Consider the following 16,778-nt stretch of genomic DNA (forward strand, 5'->3'; position numbering starts at 1 on the left):
AGAGTGCATGAGAAAAGTTCCGCATCCCTCATGAGCATTATGCAGGGAGCAAAGGAATCCTTGAGAGACTACCTGAATCATTTCACAAAGGAAGCTCTAAAAGTCCCGGACCTTGATGACAATGTCGCAATGATAGCACTGCAACAAGGAACTAGGGATGAGTTTTTCAAGATGTCCTTGGCCAAACGCCCCCTGAAAGCATGTTGCAGCTCCAGGATAGGGCAGGGAAGTACATAAAGGTGGAAGAGAGCATGAGGAAGACCGTAGTGAGTAATGAGCCCACTGGAGGCAAGAAGCGGAAAACTGACCTGGAATATATCGCTAAGGAAAAGTATCCTAGAACTGAACAAAACCCTGATTCAACCCCCAAGAAGGGAGGACCTAGGCAAAAGTTCACTGAATACGCTAAGCTGAATGCTCCTAGAAGCCAGATCTTGATGGAAATCGAGAAAGATAGAGATATTCGTTGGCCTAAGCCCTTGAAGGCTGATCCTGCAAAGCTAGATAAAAGCAAGTATTGCAGATTTCACAAAGATGTTGGTCATGACACCGATGAGTGTAGACAGCTGAAAGATGAAATTGTGTTCCTCATTCGAAAAGGAAGATTGAACAAATACACTGGAGAAGGAGAGGATAGAAGCAACAACGTGAAGAGAAACTTTGATGATCGAAGGAGAGATCAAGAAGATCAGGGGCGAAATCCTCAACCTAGGGGACCGGTGATAAATACAATCTTCAGAGGACCGCGCCCCCGAGGGCCTGTGATCAACACAATTTTTGGAGGACCAACTGCTGCTGGGTTATCCAAGAACTCCAGGAAAGCGTATGCCCGAGAAGTTATGCATATTGTTGGGGAAGCCCCGAAGAGGGCCAGGACAGGAGTAACAATGTCTTTTGATGATTCTGATCTGGAGGGTGTAAAATTTCCCCATGATGACCTGTTGGTTATAACCCCGATAATAGGGAACAGCCCAGTGAGAAGGGTCCTTGTGGATAATGGTGCTTCAGTGGATATCTTGCTCCATGACACCTTTTTGTGGATGGGATATAATGACTCCCAATTGACCCCAACCGACATGCTAATGTATGGGTTTGCGGGAGTGGAGTGCCCCGTAGAAGGGATAATCAAGTTGCCAACAACCATTAGACAGGAACCAAGGCAAGCAACTCAGATGTTGGACTTCGTGGTGGTAAAGGCTAGTTCGACTTACAACGCTATCATGGGAAGAACAGGGATACACGCCTTCAAGGCAGTCCCTTCTTCTTACCATTCAGTTATGAAGTTTCCTACCCGGGATGGGATCGGAGAAGAGAGAGGAGACCAAAAAATGGCTAGAAGCTGTTATGTGGCCTCTTTGAGGGCAGATGGAGTTGGGGGGCAGGTTCTTCCTATTGAAGATCTGGATATCTGAGAGAATGATGAGAAAAGAGCAAAGCCAGTAGAAGACTTGGTTTCAATTCCTTTAACCCCCGAAGATCCTGAGAAGGTGACTTTTATTGGAGCAACGCTCGAGGAGCCCCTTATAGGGAAGTTGGTGAAATTTTTGTAAGAAAATAGTGACGTTTTTGCAGGGTCAGCAGCTGATATGCCAGGCATAGACCCAGAACTGATTACTCACAAGCTGAATGTGGACCCAAATCGGAAGACAATTGTTATACATAAGTTGTGTACTTGATGATTTCACAAATAAAATACCTAAGTAGATTTTACTTAGTGAAATAATGTAGCACTCGACGGATAAGAATTATAGTCCCGATGGATAACTCATTATAGCCCCGACGGATAATGATTTATTATCCATCGAGTGAGTAGCTTATGTAATAATGAGTCTGTAGCACATTTCTGCATACACCTTTGTATAGATTCTGTAGTAGCATATAAGTCATGTTGACTTTAACTAGATATGCAGAATAGGTTGATTAATTGTACATAGATGATGTCTTGTAATTCTGAATAAATGAATTAAAGTCAAGTGCCAAAATAGCTACCGACGGATGATTAACAAAGCCATCGACGAATGATCAAATGGCTATCAACGGATGTTTAATTTAGCAGTCGACGGATGATCAATGAAGCCATCAACGGATGATCATAAAGTCGACGGATAATCATGTATTCAACGGATAAAGAATTCAAACATCAGTTGACAGTGACAACTGGTCACATGCGTCGGGATGTATGCAAATGGAATGAGGAAGCCTATTAACCGGGTAATAGAGAACAAAGTAACGAAGCATTAGACCCGATAGTTTTTATAATGATTCTATCTTTTGACTTTGTAATCTTGGTAATATATAAACCAAGAAGTAGCAAATAGAAACAAGATCTGAGATACAAAAAAAGTGAGAAACATTTGTAAGCAGAATCATTAGCATTTCTCTGTATTCTCAGTAGTTCAAATTTGTAAGCAGTTGTGAGCATTCTTGCACACAAAGTTCTCTCGACATAATATATATATCTCTGGTGGAATTGTTTAAATCCACCAGAAAGTTTTTAAAGACTCTTATTTTTAATTACTTATGTTTTGATTCACTTAAGTTTTTATTCCGTATTGTGCTAATTAAAACACTTATATTTGTATTCGAGTTTGAACATTTTTTTTTAAGAAAAAGGTTCAAGAATTCCATTCAACCCCCCTTCTGTAATTCTTGTTATATTATTAAGGGACTAACAATTGGTATCAGAGCAAGCTCTTAATCTATAAAGAGTTTAAAGATCCAAACAATTCAGCAAGATGAACAAGAAGGATGTTGGAGTCAAGATTCCTTTCCTAGATAAAGATAATTACCATCATTGGAAAGTAAAGATGCATCTTCATATGCTTTCTCAAGATGAGGCCTATGTGGACTGCATAGAAAGGGGCCCTCATGTTCCAATGAGAGCTGAAATAGGAAACGAGCCATCAGTTCCCAAGCCAAGGCATGAATGGTCTGATCCTGACATGGAACAAGTCAGGAAGGATAAAAAGGCCATGAATATTCTGTTTAATGGAGTTGATGCAGACATGTTTGACAACATCATCAACTGCAAAACTGCCAAGGAAGTCTGGGATACTATACAGATAATCTGTGATGGCACTGAGCAAGTTAGAGAAAATAAGATGCAGCTCTTGATTCAGCAATATGAGCATTTTCACAATAAGGAAAGTGAGTCTCTCACTGACATTTTTAGTAGGTTTCAAAAACTACTAAATGCTCTTAAGTTGCATGGAAGAGTCTATCAGACTAAAGACTCTAATCTGAAATTCCTTAGATCTCTTCCAAAGGAATGGAAACCAATGATAGTCTCATTAAGAAACTCACAAGATTATAAGGAGTTTACATTGGAGAGACTGTATGGCATCCTGAAAACCTATGAGCTTGAAATAGAGCAGGATGAAAGGATGGAGAGAGGAAAGAAGAAAGGAGGATCCATTGCACTAGTTGTTGAGTTGGAAAAGGAGAAGGAAGTGAAGATGGAAGCTGTTGAATCAACTTCTAAGGTCTGTGAAAACAAGGGCAAGGGGCTTGCAGTAGAAAGTGAAGATTCATTGAGCCAAGATGACATGGAGGACATTGATGAGCACCTAGCATTTCTTTCCAGGAGATTTGCCAAGCTCAAGTTCAAGAAGAACTTTGGAGCAGCCAAGCTAAATAGAAACATTGTGGATAAGTCAAAATTCAAATGTTTCAAATGTGGCTTGGCAGGGCATTTTGCCAATGAGTGCAGAAAGTCAGATTCCAGTAAGAAAAATTTTGAGTCTGTGGATTATAAGTAAAAATACTTTGATCTACTCAAACAAAAGGAAAGGGCTTTTATTACACAAGAAAATGACTGGGCAGCAGATGGTCTAGGATGAAGATGAAGATGTCAGCCATGTCAATCTAGCCCTAATGGCCAAGTCTGATGAGACAGAGACAAGTTCCTCAAGCAATCAGGGAAACAGAAGGAATCTTTGGTACTTGGATAGTGGTTGTTCAAGACACATGACTGGTGATTCTACCCTGCTCACAGAGTTTAAGGAGAGAGTTGGCCCAAGTATTACTTTTGGAGATGACAGCAAGGGTTATACTGTGGGATATGGCTTGATTTCAAAGGACAATGTCATCATTGAGGAGGTTGCCTTAGTGGATGGTCTCAAACATAATTTGTTGAGTATCAGCCAACTTTGTGACAAAGGCAATTCAGTAACCTTCAACTCAGAAGCCTGTGTTGTGACTGATAAGTGGCATTTTATACCACTTAGAACGTCTTAAAATGGCTTAAATTGGTGTCTTGAAATCAAGTATTTTGTGTATTTGATGCGTTTTTCTAGTGTTTATGCATTTCAGGGTATTAGTTGCATTTCGGAGGAGGAATCATCAAGAATAAGCCTTGGCATGTGTTCACCATTGAGAGAGGAAAAGAACGGGCAGATTACGGCGAAGAAACGGAGCAAACCTGGAATTTTTCCAGTAGGGTCCTGCGCGCCCGCACAGCAATGCTGAGCGGCCGCGCAGCAGCCTTGCGTGCCCGCGCAGAAATGCTGAGCGGCCGCGCAGGGTCGGGGAAAAAGCTGAATTATTTTAGACTTCTACTTCTGTTTGGCTTCCAACTTCTATGTAATCTGAGTTTTATGGGACTATTATATAAGTAGATTTGAGACGTTTTCATAGAGAGATAAGAAGGAGATTGTGTTTTAGATTGTGTTTTAGATTGTGTTTTGCACAAGAAGCGAAGGAGATAAGGAAGAAGACCGATTTAGCACACCGCAACGAAGGAGGAAGCATATATTCTTGTGATTCTTGTTTCGTTGTAACGTTGGATGCTAGTTTTCTTGCTTTGACTTATTTACTCTTGTGACGTACTCTGTTTTAATATAATTAGTTTAGTTATTATTTTCTTGTGTTGTTTATCATGATTTCATATGAACCCATGATGGCGATAAGTTCTATTATGGGCTAATTGTGATCATGGGGTTGCAACGGATTTATTATGGAATTCTTTAGTTAATTGTTTAATACTTTAGTGTGTGATGATTGCATGATATCTAGTATTGGTTGTGCGTATTCGTCTTATGTGCGTCGCGAACATATAAGATAGGGTGTTAATCTCTTGTGAAGCGACGGTGGATCTTGAGATTTAGAACTTGCCATGCTAGCATAGGTTCATGTACGTTGTGCATGAGTAGTGGGTAATTCTAACAGTTTTATTTGCCCTATGTAATCAAAAGGAATAACTTGTGCTTAAATCGTTGTGTTGTCAATTTCTGTAGACATATAGGAACTCAACATAATTGATGACTATTCAACTTCTATCTTAATTGTGGATGCTTGGTAGAATGGTATTAGTACAATGAAAGTTGGCTTTTATCAGTTTCGTGTTATTCGATTAATATCATCACTGTCACATGCTAAAGGTAATAACAATGGCTATAGAAGGAAGTAATAATGAAGTTGTGATCTCATGAGTGTTTTATTATTGATAAATTGAAGTGTTAGTTAAGTGGTTAATTAAGTAGTTAATTATAGTTAATATTTAATCAACAATTTTAAGTGTTATTATCTTAACATTGAGAAGTAATCATACATTGGTGAGTGAGTTTAATTAGACAATAACTTAGTCTGAGTCTCTGAGGGAACGAACTAGAAAGTATTCTATATTACTTGCGAACGCGTATACTTGCGTGAATATTAGTGCATGTTTTCGCCCTAACAAGTTTTTGGCGCCGCTGCCGGGGACTCGGCGTATTTGTTTAGTTTATGTACTTACCATCATTGGTCATTAGGACTCAGTGATTAGGACGTAGTAGTTAATTACTCTTTTCGGTTGTGTTTCAGGTACTTTAGCAAGCGTTTATGCAAACTCGTTCTCGTGCTCGCAAAAGGACCTTAGATACAGCTGAGGAGAAAGACGAAGTTCTTGATACTCCGGAGAAGTTAGATTTAGAGGATTCGGATTCAGGAACTGAGCAGAAAGAACCAGTAAACATGGGAGATCGTATTGTTCAAGCTGATCCAGCTCTTATGGATTTTTCTCGGCCTAAAATTGATGACATTCAGTCAAGCATCCTTCATCCAGCTATTCAAGCTAACACCTTTGAAATTAAGCCGGGCACTATTCAGATGGTGCAGAATTCTGTTTCTTTTGGAGGAGCGGCAACTGAAGACCCCAACATGCACATAAGGAATTTTGTCGAGATCTGCAGCACTTTTAAGTATAATGGCGTGACTGATGAGGCTATCAAGTTGAGGCTTTTCCCATTCTCACTGAGGGATAAGGCTAAAGACTGGTTACATTCTGAACCAGCTGGGTCCATCACTATGTGGCAAGATCTTGCGCAAAAGTTTCTGGTGAAGTTTTATCCAATGGCAAAGACTGCTGCTATGAGGAGTGCTCTTACTCAGTTTGCGCAACAACCTATAGAATCTATGTGCGAGGCTTGGGAACGCTATAAGGAAATGTTGAGAAAATGTCCACATCATGGAATGCCGGATTGGATGGTAATCACTGGTTTTTATAATGGTTTGGGGGCCCAATCTCGGCCCATGCTCGATGCAGCAGCTGGAGGCGCCTTATGGGCTAAAAGCTATACTGAGGCGTATAATCTTATCGAGACGATGGCTGCAAATGAGCATCAAAACCCAACTCAGAGGATGACGTCAGGCAAGGTAGCATGTATTCTGGAAGTTGATGCAGCCACCGCTATTGCAGCCCAGCTCCAAGCGCTATCAATGAAGGTTGATTCTTTGGCTACGTATGGAGTTAATCAAATAGCTATGGTTTGTGAGCTTTGTGCAGGTTCTCATGCTACGGATCAGTGTTCTCTTGTCAACGAATCTGTTCAGTATGTGAATAATTATCAGCGACAACCGCAGCCTGTGCCAGCGACCTATCATCCTAATAACAGAAATCATCCAAATTTCAGCTGGGGGAATAATCAGAATGCTATTCAGCCAACATATCAGCAAGGAGTAAGTAAACAGTTTAACCCACCTGGATTCCAGCAACCACAGCAGTATGCTACAAGGCAATCATATCCTCAACAGGGAAGTGCAGCTGCACCTACTAGTGCTGATTTTGAGGAACTTAAGCTGTTGTGCAAGAGTCAGGCGGTTTCTATCAAGACCTTGGAAAATCAAATCGGTCAATTAGCCAATGCAGTGCTCAATCGTCAACCTGGCACTCTTCCCAGTGACACGGAAGTACCAGGCAGGAAGGAAGCTAAAGAGCAAGTCAAGGCTATTACCTTAAGGTCTGGAAAAGTAGCTGATGCTGAAAAGGCAAAAGAAGTCGAAGCTGAAGTTAGAGATGAAGAATCTAAGCAGAAGGAGAAAGTGGCGGAACCAAAGAAGACTACTGTTGAACACACTCTGCCTGAGGCTAATACAGGGGAGAAACAGCTTTATCCTCCACCACCTTTTCCTAAGAGATTGCAACAACAAAAGCTGGATAGACAGTTCGGGAAGTTTCTGGAGGTGTTCAAGAAACTTCACATCAATATACCTTTCGCTGAGGCGCTGGAACAAATTCCTAGTTATGCGAAGTTTATGAAGACTATTCTTTCAAGGAAGGTGAAACTGGATGACCTTGAAACCGTGGCTCTCACGGAAGAATGCAGCGCGGTTCTGCAACAAAAGTTACCACCAAAACTGAAAGATCCAGGAAGCTTCACCATTCCTTACACCATTGGCAATCTAACTTTTGACAAGTGCCTTTGTGATTTGGGAGCAAGCATTAATCTGATGCCGTTGTCGATCTTTAAAAAGCTGGATCTGCCTGATCCAAAACCCACATACATGTCGCTACAATTGGCGGACCGTTCCATTACTTACCCAAGGGGCATAGTTGAGGATGTGCTCGTCAAGGTGGATAAGCTCTTCTTTCCTGCTGATTTTGGATTTTGAGGAAGATAAGAAGATTCTCATAATCTTGGGGAGGCCTTTCTTGGCTACTGGCCGTACCTTGATAGATGTGCAAAAAGGGGAACTTACTATGCGGGTCCAAGATCAGGATGTGACCTTCAACGTATTCAAGGCAATGAAATTCCCTACAGAAGATGAGGAGTGCTTAAAAGTAGATGTGATTGATTCTACGGTTACTTCGGAACTCGATCACATGCTAATGTCTGATGCATTGGAAAAGGCCTTAGTGGGGGATTTTGACAGCGATGATGAAGATAGCAACGAGCAATTACAATATCTGAACGCTTCTCCATGGAAGCGAAAGCTCGACATACCATTTGAATCTCTTGGTACTTCTGACCTTAAGAATGCTGAAGGGAAGCTCAAACCATCAATAGAGGAAGCACCTACCTTGGAGCTCAAACCATTACCTGAACACTTGAGGTATACTTTTTTAGGTGATTCATCTACGTTACCTATTATTATTTCAGCTGACCTTTCAGGTAGTGAGGAAGACAAGCTCTTAAGGATTTTGAGAGAATTCAAATCGGCTATAGGATGGACCATAGCAGACATCAAGGGGATAAGTCCTTCATATTGTATGCATAAAATTCTGTTAGAGGAAGGTAGTAAGCCAACTGTGGAACAGCAGCGAAGACTGAACCCGATCATGAAGGAGGTGGTGAAGAAAGAAATTATGAAATGGCTAGATGCAGGCATCATTTATCCTATTTTCGACAGCTCGTGGGTGAGCCCCGTGCAATGTGTACCTAAGAAAGGAGGTATCACTATGGTCGCAAATGAAAAGAATGAGCTCATCCCTACTCGAACAGTTACAGGATGGAGAGTATGCATGGATTATAGAAAATTGAACAAAGCCACAAGGAAGGATCACTTCCCTCTCCCATTCATTGATCAAATGCTTGACAGATTGGCGGGACATGAGTATTTTTGTCTTCTGGATGGTTATTCCGGGTATAATCATATTTGTATTGCACCAGAGGATCAGGAAAAGACTACCTTCACTTGTCCATTTGACACATTTGCTTTTCGAAGAGTTTTGTTTGGGTTATGTGGCGCCCCGGCCACCTTTCAGAGATGTATGATGGCTATATTCTCTGACATGATTGGAAATAACGTCGAAGTGTTCATGGATGACTTCTCCGTCTTTGGACACTCATATGATGAATGTTTGAATAATCTGCGCGCCGTACTCAAAAGATGCGTGGAAACTAATTTGGTGCTTAATTGGGAGAAATGTCATTTTATGGTGCGTGAAGGCATTATCCTTGGGCATAAGGTCTCTAGCAAAGGTCTGGAGGTGGACAAGGCCAAGGTGGGAGTCATTGAAAATCTTCCCCCATCTAATTCGGTGAAAGGAATCCGTAGTTTTCTCGGTCATGCGGGTTTTTATCGGCGATTCATCAAGGACTTTTCAAAGATATCTAAGCCGTTGTGCAATTTACTTGAGAAAGATGTGCCTTTTAAATTTGATGATGAATGTTTGGCAGCATTCGAGACTCTCAAGGAGAGTTTGATCACGGCACCAGTTATTACAGCACCAGATTGGACAGAACTGTTTGAGATGATGTGTGATGCGAGTGACTATGCGGTAGGTGCAGTTCTGGGACAGTGCAAGAAAAATCTCTTCCATGTGGTCTACTATGCGAGTAAGACTTTAAATGGGGCCCAATTGAACTACACCACTACTGAAAAGGAGCTTTTGGCTATAGTCTTTGGCTTTGAGAAATTTCGATCTTATGTGCTTGGTACGAAAGTAACAGTATTCACTGATCATGCAGCTATTCACTATTTGGTTTCTAAGAAGGATTCGAAGCCGAGACTCATTCGTTGGGTGCTTTTACTTCAAGAATTTGAGTTAGAGATCAAAGATAGAAAAGGTACTGAGAATCTAGTAGCTGACCATCTCTCTAGGTTGGAGAATCCCGATTCTACTTCACAAGATAGGACGTTAATCAATGAATCTTTTCCGGATGAGCAGTTGTTTGCAATTCAGGAGGAAGAACCATGGTTTGCAGATATTGTAAACTATCTTGTCAGCAATATAATGCCGCCTAATTTGACATCCGCTCAAAAGAAGAAGTTTCTGCATGAGGTGAAGTGGTATATGTGGGATGAACCATATTTGTTTAGACAGGGAGCTGACCAGATCATCAGGAGATGTATCCCGTTCTGTGAGACGGAGGGGATATTACGAGACTGCCATTCCACGGTTTATGGTGGACACTATGGAGGTGAGAAGACGGCAGCTCGTATTCTGCAAGCAGGTTTTTTCTGGCCTACTTTGTTCAAGGATGCTTATCAGTTTGTTTTAAGGTGTGATCGTTGCCAAAGAGTGGGAAATTTGTCAAGGAAGGATGAGATGCCATTAAATGTGATGCTTAAAGTCGAGGTCTTTGATGTGTGGGGAATCGATTTCATGGGGCCTTTTATCTCGTCTTGCAATAATCAGTACATCTTGCTGGCAGTCGATTATGTCTCAAAATGGGTCGAAGTTAAAGCTTTACTGACAAATGATGCAAAGGCAGTGCTAAATTTTCTTCATAAGCAAATTTTCACAAGGTTTGGAACGCCTCGGGTAATCATAAGTGATGAAGGATCGCATTTTTGCAACCGTAAGTTCACTTCTATGATGCAGCGTTATAATGTGAATCATCGAGTAGCTACTGCCTATCATCTGCAAACAAATGGTCAAGCGGAAGTGTCTAACAGAGAGATAAAGCGCATTCTAGAGAAGGTTGTTTGTCCGTCAAGGAAGGATTGGTCTTTAAAGCTCGATGAAGCTGTTTGGACTTACAGAACAGCATTCAAAACTCCACTTGGGATGTCACCATTTCAGTTGGTGTACGGTAAGGGATGTCATCTACCGGCGGAGCTTGAGCATAAGGCCTACTGGGCATTGAAGAAATTGAACCTGGATTTAGATGCAGCTGGTAAGAAAAGAATGCTTCAGCTTAATGAACTTGATGAATTTCGACTTCAAGCGTACGAGAATAACAAAATGTATAAGGAAAAGGTGAAGAGGTGGCACGATAGGAAGCTACATCCTAAGTTATTTGTGCCAGGGCAACAAGTTCTGTTATTCAACTCTCGGCTCCGACTTTTTCCTGGGAAGTTGAAATCAAGGTGGTCTGGACCTTTTATTGTCAAAACTGTGTTTCCACATGGAGCGGTGGAAATTTTTGAGAAGGATTCGGACCAAGCATTCAAGGTTAACGGTCAGCGGTTAAAGTACTACTATGGGGATATGGCAAACCGAGAGGTGGTTAGTGCCATTTTGTTGACTACTTGAGAAAGGTACGGAACGTCAAGCTAATGACGAAAAAGAAGCGCTGCGTGGGAGGCAACCCATGAATTGTTGTTACAGGAACCCTTAGAAGTTAATAACCTATCCAAAAACATAAAAAAATCAGAAAAAAGGGGCTGAAAAAAATTTTTTCCAGAGACCCTCTGCGCGCCCGCGCAGCTATGCTGAGCGGCCGCGCAGCTTGCTGCGCGCCGGCGCAGAAATGCTGAGCGGCCGCGCAGGGGTCGAGTTCCAGAAATTTTTTACAGTTCAGAAAAAAAAAAAAAAAAAAAACAAAACAAAACACAGAAACCCAGCACAGCCCATAAACCCACGAATTCTTTTCCCATTACCCCATGATTTTATCCCTCAACCCCACTCCTAATCTAATTTAACCTACTCCACACCCTATATATACATACACCTATCCCACATATCTCCCACAAACTTCCTACACTTAAACCCTCTCATAAACATCAAAAATCAGTTCTTACACACTTTTATTCACAAATCAATGGCACCCAAGAGAGCACGCACTATTGACAGCAGCAGCACAGTTCCTACTGCTGATTCATCAAGGGGTACTGCTGCAAGGCCTCGGTTAACTGACAGAGCTGCGGAGGAGGAGTACACTAGGCTGTTGGGGAAGCCGATTCTGAAGGAGAGGGGGTTTTTACCATCAGGGAGGGATGGTGAGTTGTTACCCATGATTGCAGAGAAGGGGTGGATAGCTTTTTGTGAGTCACCCGAAGCAGTACCGATGAGTGTGGTTCGCGAGTTCTACGCGAACGCGAAGGCTGAAAAGAATGGGTTTTCTGTAGTTCGTGGGCTTACGGTTGATTATCATCCTGCGGCGATTCGCCGTGTGATTGGACAGCGAGAGAGGAAGCCCGAGGAGGAGAACTGGAATGAAAAGACTGCTGAGGATTTTGACTTGGATTTGATTTGTGCGACTCTCTGTCGACCGGGCACAGTTTGGAACCGCAGTCCAGCCAATAATGAGTATCGTCACTTTCCGGCGATCGCCATGAACAGGTATGCCCCTGCATGGAATGCATTTATATGTGCTAATATTTTGCCTTCTTCACATGCACACGAGGTCACAGTTGAGAGAGCACAGTTGTTGTGGGGAATTCTGAATGAGGAATACTATGTGGACCTTGGTGAGTTTATCTACCAAGGAATTCTGAAGTTTTTGAGGGGAGCAAAGCATATGAACATCCCTTATGCATCCATGGTTACGAAGCTATGTCGAGCAGTAGGAGTGAACTGGCCGGCTCATGAGCAGTTGCAGTTGCCAGCAGCTCCGATAGATTCTGGCACTCTGAATGGGATGCAGGAGTGGACCGGTGGTGAGCCTGAGGAGCATGGGCTGGGTTATCGTCTTCCAGGAGGGCGTCCAGCACGAGGTGCTACTATGGCTAGGCCAGGGCGTGGTGAGGCTGGTTCTTCGAGAGCTCAGGAGGGTGCTGGGATGGGTGATGCCCAGTATAGGAGGCTTTCACGGCGGATGGATGCCATGTATGAGACGCAGAGCAGGTTTGCTCAGGAGCTCACCCTTGCGTTAGGGACTGCTTTTCGAGGCCTTGGAGCTGATATCCAGTGGCCAGTTTTTGGTGAGGACTCTGCATACCCGCCGCCTGATACTCCACCCACTGAGGGTGATGATGATGATGACTCCGAGTAGGTATACCCTGTGTTCCTTTCTACTACTTTCACTGGGGACAGTGAAGATTTTAAGTTTGGGGGTGGTAGTTAAGGAATATTTTGTGTGTGTCATATAGCTGCATATTCATGATAGTTAGTTCATATAGTTGCATAATTTTTGCCATATAGTTTTTTTTATAGCTTTATTTGTTTGTCATATCATATAGCTCATGCATATACCATGATCCCTTTTGCAATGATTTATCGACTGAATTGTGATATTGATGCGAGTGTAGTGATAGCATTAAAGTGATATTAAGTTGTGTAGGTTGATATGCATGCTAGAAGCACTTGTATTTTCACTAAGTCTTAGAGAATGCTTAAGGGCTAGATTGTTGTTATGATCTGATTATTTTCGAGGATAATCTATTTATTATGCTTAGAATTTGATAATAGGTTCTTAGTGGTAAAGGCATGAAAAAGAAAAAAAAATGGAGTAAAAATGGAATTTGTTGCTAGTTGTGGCTAGGCGTCAATTGGCTAGTAGTCGGCTCGCATGTTATGCGAGTAGTCTAGGGTTGAGCAAGATGGAGCGAAACGCACTTGCTCAGAGAAAAAAAAAAAAATTTGCATAATTGATCAAGAGTGGGCTCTTTGGTATTCGAGTTATTAAGTTCTTAGGGGACTTTGTGCCTAGTGACCTAAGGCTTTTAGAGTCTGGGATCCGCTAACCTAACGCTCGTTACATGGATACCATTGTATAAGTCTTTTGTGGACCTCACTCATTGCACGGTCAAATAAGCATTTGAGTTGTAAATAAAAAGCACAATTCCGTAGTAAGCTCCAGAGTTCTTGTAGTGTTGTATATCACTTTGTGCCTAGAATTTTTATTCTTTGTATAATCGTAGGATTGCCTTGAGGATAGTCTAGTCATAGTAATTGGTCTAGTTCCGAAGCATATCTGTTAAGCATTTGCACACACCACGTTTCTGGCTGTATGTCCATTTGCATGAGTTTATTGATCTTTAGTGTCTAACTGCATTCGTTGAGACGTGACAATTTGGTTGGTTAATTGTAGTAAGGGGGATCGTTGCATTTTCATATAGATTGCATTCATGCATATTTTTATTTGTTTTGAGTCTGTGACGCTTGAGGACAAGCATCGATTTAAGTTTGGGGGTGTGATAAGTGGCATTTTATACCACTTAGAACGTCTTAAAATGGCTTAAATTGGTGTCTTGAAATCAAGTATTTTGTGTATTTGATGCGTTTTTCTAGTGTTTATGCATTTCAGGGTATTAGTTGCATTTCGGAGGAGGAATCATCAAGAATAAGCCTTGGCATGTGTTCACCATTGAGAGAGGAAAAGAACGGGCATATTACGGCAAAGAAACGGAGCAAACCTGGAATTTTTCCAGTAGGGTCCTGCGCGCCCGCGCAGCAATGCTGAGCGGCCGCGCAGCAGCCTTGCGCGCCCGCGCAGAAATGCTGAGCGGCCGCGCAGGGTCGGGGAAAAAGCTGAATTATTTTAGACTTCTACTTCTGTTTGGCTTCCAACTTCTATGTAATCTGAGTTTTATGGGACTATTATATAAGTAGATTTGAGACGTTTTCATAGAGAGATAAGAAGGAGATTGTGTTTTAGATTGTGTTTTGCACAAGAAGCGAAGGAGATAAGGAAGAAGACCGATTTAGCACACCGCAACGAAGGAGGAAGCATATATTCTTGTGATTCTTGTTTCGTTGTAACGTTGGATGCTAGTTTTCTTGCTTTGACTTATTTACTCTTGTGACGTACTCTGTTTTAATATAATTAGTTTAGTTATTATTTTCTTGTGTTGTTTATCATGATTTCATATGAACCCATGATGGCGATAAGTTCTATTATGGGCTAATCGTGATCATGGGGTTGCAACGGATTTATTATGGAATTCTTTAGTTAATTGTTTAATACTTTAGTGTGTGATGATTGCATGATATCTAGTATTGGTTGTGCGTATTCGTCTTATGTGCGTCGCGAACATATAAGATAGGGTGTTAATCTCTTGTGAAGCGACGGTGGATCTTGAGATTTAGAACTTGACATGCTAGCATAGGTTCATGTACGTTGTGCATGAGTAGTGGGTAATTCTAACAGTTTTATTTGCCCTATGTAATCAAAAGGAATAACTTGTGCTTAAATCGTTGTGTTGTCAATTTCTGTAGACATATAGGAACTCAACATAATTGATGACTATTCAACTTCTATCTTAATTGTGGATGCTTGGTAGAATGGTATTAGTACAATGAAAGTTGGCTTTTATCAGTTTCGTGTTATTCGATTAATATCATCACTGTCACATGCTAAAGGTAATAACAACGGCTATAGAAGGAAGTAATAATGAAGTTGTGATCTCATGAGTGTTTTATTATTGATAAATTGAAGTGTTAGTTAAGTGGTTAATTAAGTAGTTAATTATAGTTAATATTTAATCAACAATTTTAAGTGTTATTATCTTAACATTGAGAAGTAATCATACATTGGTGAGTGAGTTTAATTAGACAATAACTTAGTCTGAGTCTCTGAGGGAACGAACTAGAAAGTATTCTATATTACTTGCGAACGCGTATACTTGCGTGAATATTAGTGCATGTTTTCGCCCTAACAGTGACTAATAGAAGAAGTAACAAAGTGGTTCTCACTGGTGTGAGAAAAGGAAATGTGTACCTAGTTGATTTCAACTTAACTAAAGCAGAATCTATAACTTGTCTTCTCAGTAAAGCAAGTCAGGATGAAAGTTGGCTATGGCACAAGAAGCTATCCCATTTAAACTTCAAGACCATGAATGAGCTGGTAAAGAAAGAACTGGTAAGAGGCATTCCTCTAGCGGAGTTTTCAAAGGATGGACTGTGTGATGCCTGCCAAAAAGGGAAGCAGATAAAGCATCATTCAGGAAGAAACTTGATTCAACAATTGAAGAGCCTTTGCAACTGCTTCACATGGATTTATTTGGACCAGTCAATGTATTGTCCATCTCAAGGAAAAGATTTTGCCTAGTAATTGTAGATGATTTCTCAAAGTTCTCTTGGACATATTTTCTAAAGTCTAAAGACGAGGCTAGTGAAATCATCATCAATCACATAAGGCAAGTCAACAATCATCCTGATTTCAAAGTTAGAAGAATCAGGAGTGGCAATGGAACTGAGTTCAAAAGTTCTGTCATGAGAGCATTTTGTGAAGAAAATGGGATAATGCATGAGTTTTCAGCAGCAAGGATCCCATAACAGAATGGAGTAGTGGAAAGGAAGAACAGATCACTTATTGAAGCTGCAAGGACAATGCTTAAAGAATCTAAACTACCAACATATTTATGGGCTGAAGCTGTAAATACTGCATGCTACACTCAGAATATTTCTCTGGTTAATCAAGCAAGATGCATGACTCCCTATCAATTGTTCAAGAACAAGAAGCCAACTCTAAACTTTCTTCATGTCTTTGGCTGCAAATGCTATATCCTGAGAAATCAAACTGATCAAAATGGGAAGTTTGATGCTAAAGCAGATGAAGGATTTTTTGTTGGATATGCTGTTGGTAAAGCATATAGAGTCTACAATCTAAGAACCAACATTGTTGTGGAATCTATACATGTTGTGTTTGATGATAAAAAGATTGAAGGACTGAAAGATGGAGATTACCATGAGAGCCTTAAATTCGACAATGTGGAGATGGTTAGCGATGACAGTGATGATGAAAGTGATCAAGAAACAGTGTCTAAAGATAATGCAGACAAATCTACTACCAATGAAGCACAAAACTCAACATCCGTCGAGTTGCATAATGCTTCATCCGTCGGAAGGCAATCTGCGTTATCCGTCGGAAGACAACCTGCCTCATCCGTCGGTACTCAAAATTCACCATCCGTCGGGTCATCAAAAGGAGCAGGAGGTCAAGACAGATCACCTATAGAAAATTCCCCTTTCT

At 41.2% G+C, this 16,778-nt stretch overlaps 1 non-coding gene across 1 annotated transcript; it reads right to left on the bottom strand.

Annotated features, from left to right (window-relative positions):
• Window positions 1-6,342: 6,342 nt before the first annotated feature.
• LOC141715816 (small nucleolar RNA R71) lies at window positions 6,343-6,449 on the bottom strand. Its single transcript, XR_012572565.1, has one exon. It is a non-coding gene; the product is annotated as a small nucleolar RNA R71 (small nucleolar RNA).
• Window positions 6,450-16,778: the final 10,329 nt, after the last annotated feature.

This window comes from Apium graveolens, chromosome 3 (assembly GCF_009905375.1).
Source record: "Apium graveolens cultivar Ventura chromosome 3, ASM990537v1, whole genome shotgun sequence".
In the NCBI taxonomy this organism is placed as follows: Eukaryota; Viridiplantae; Streptophyta; class Magnoliopsida; order Apiales; family Apiaceae; genus Apium; species Apium graveolens.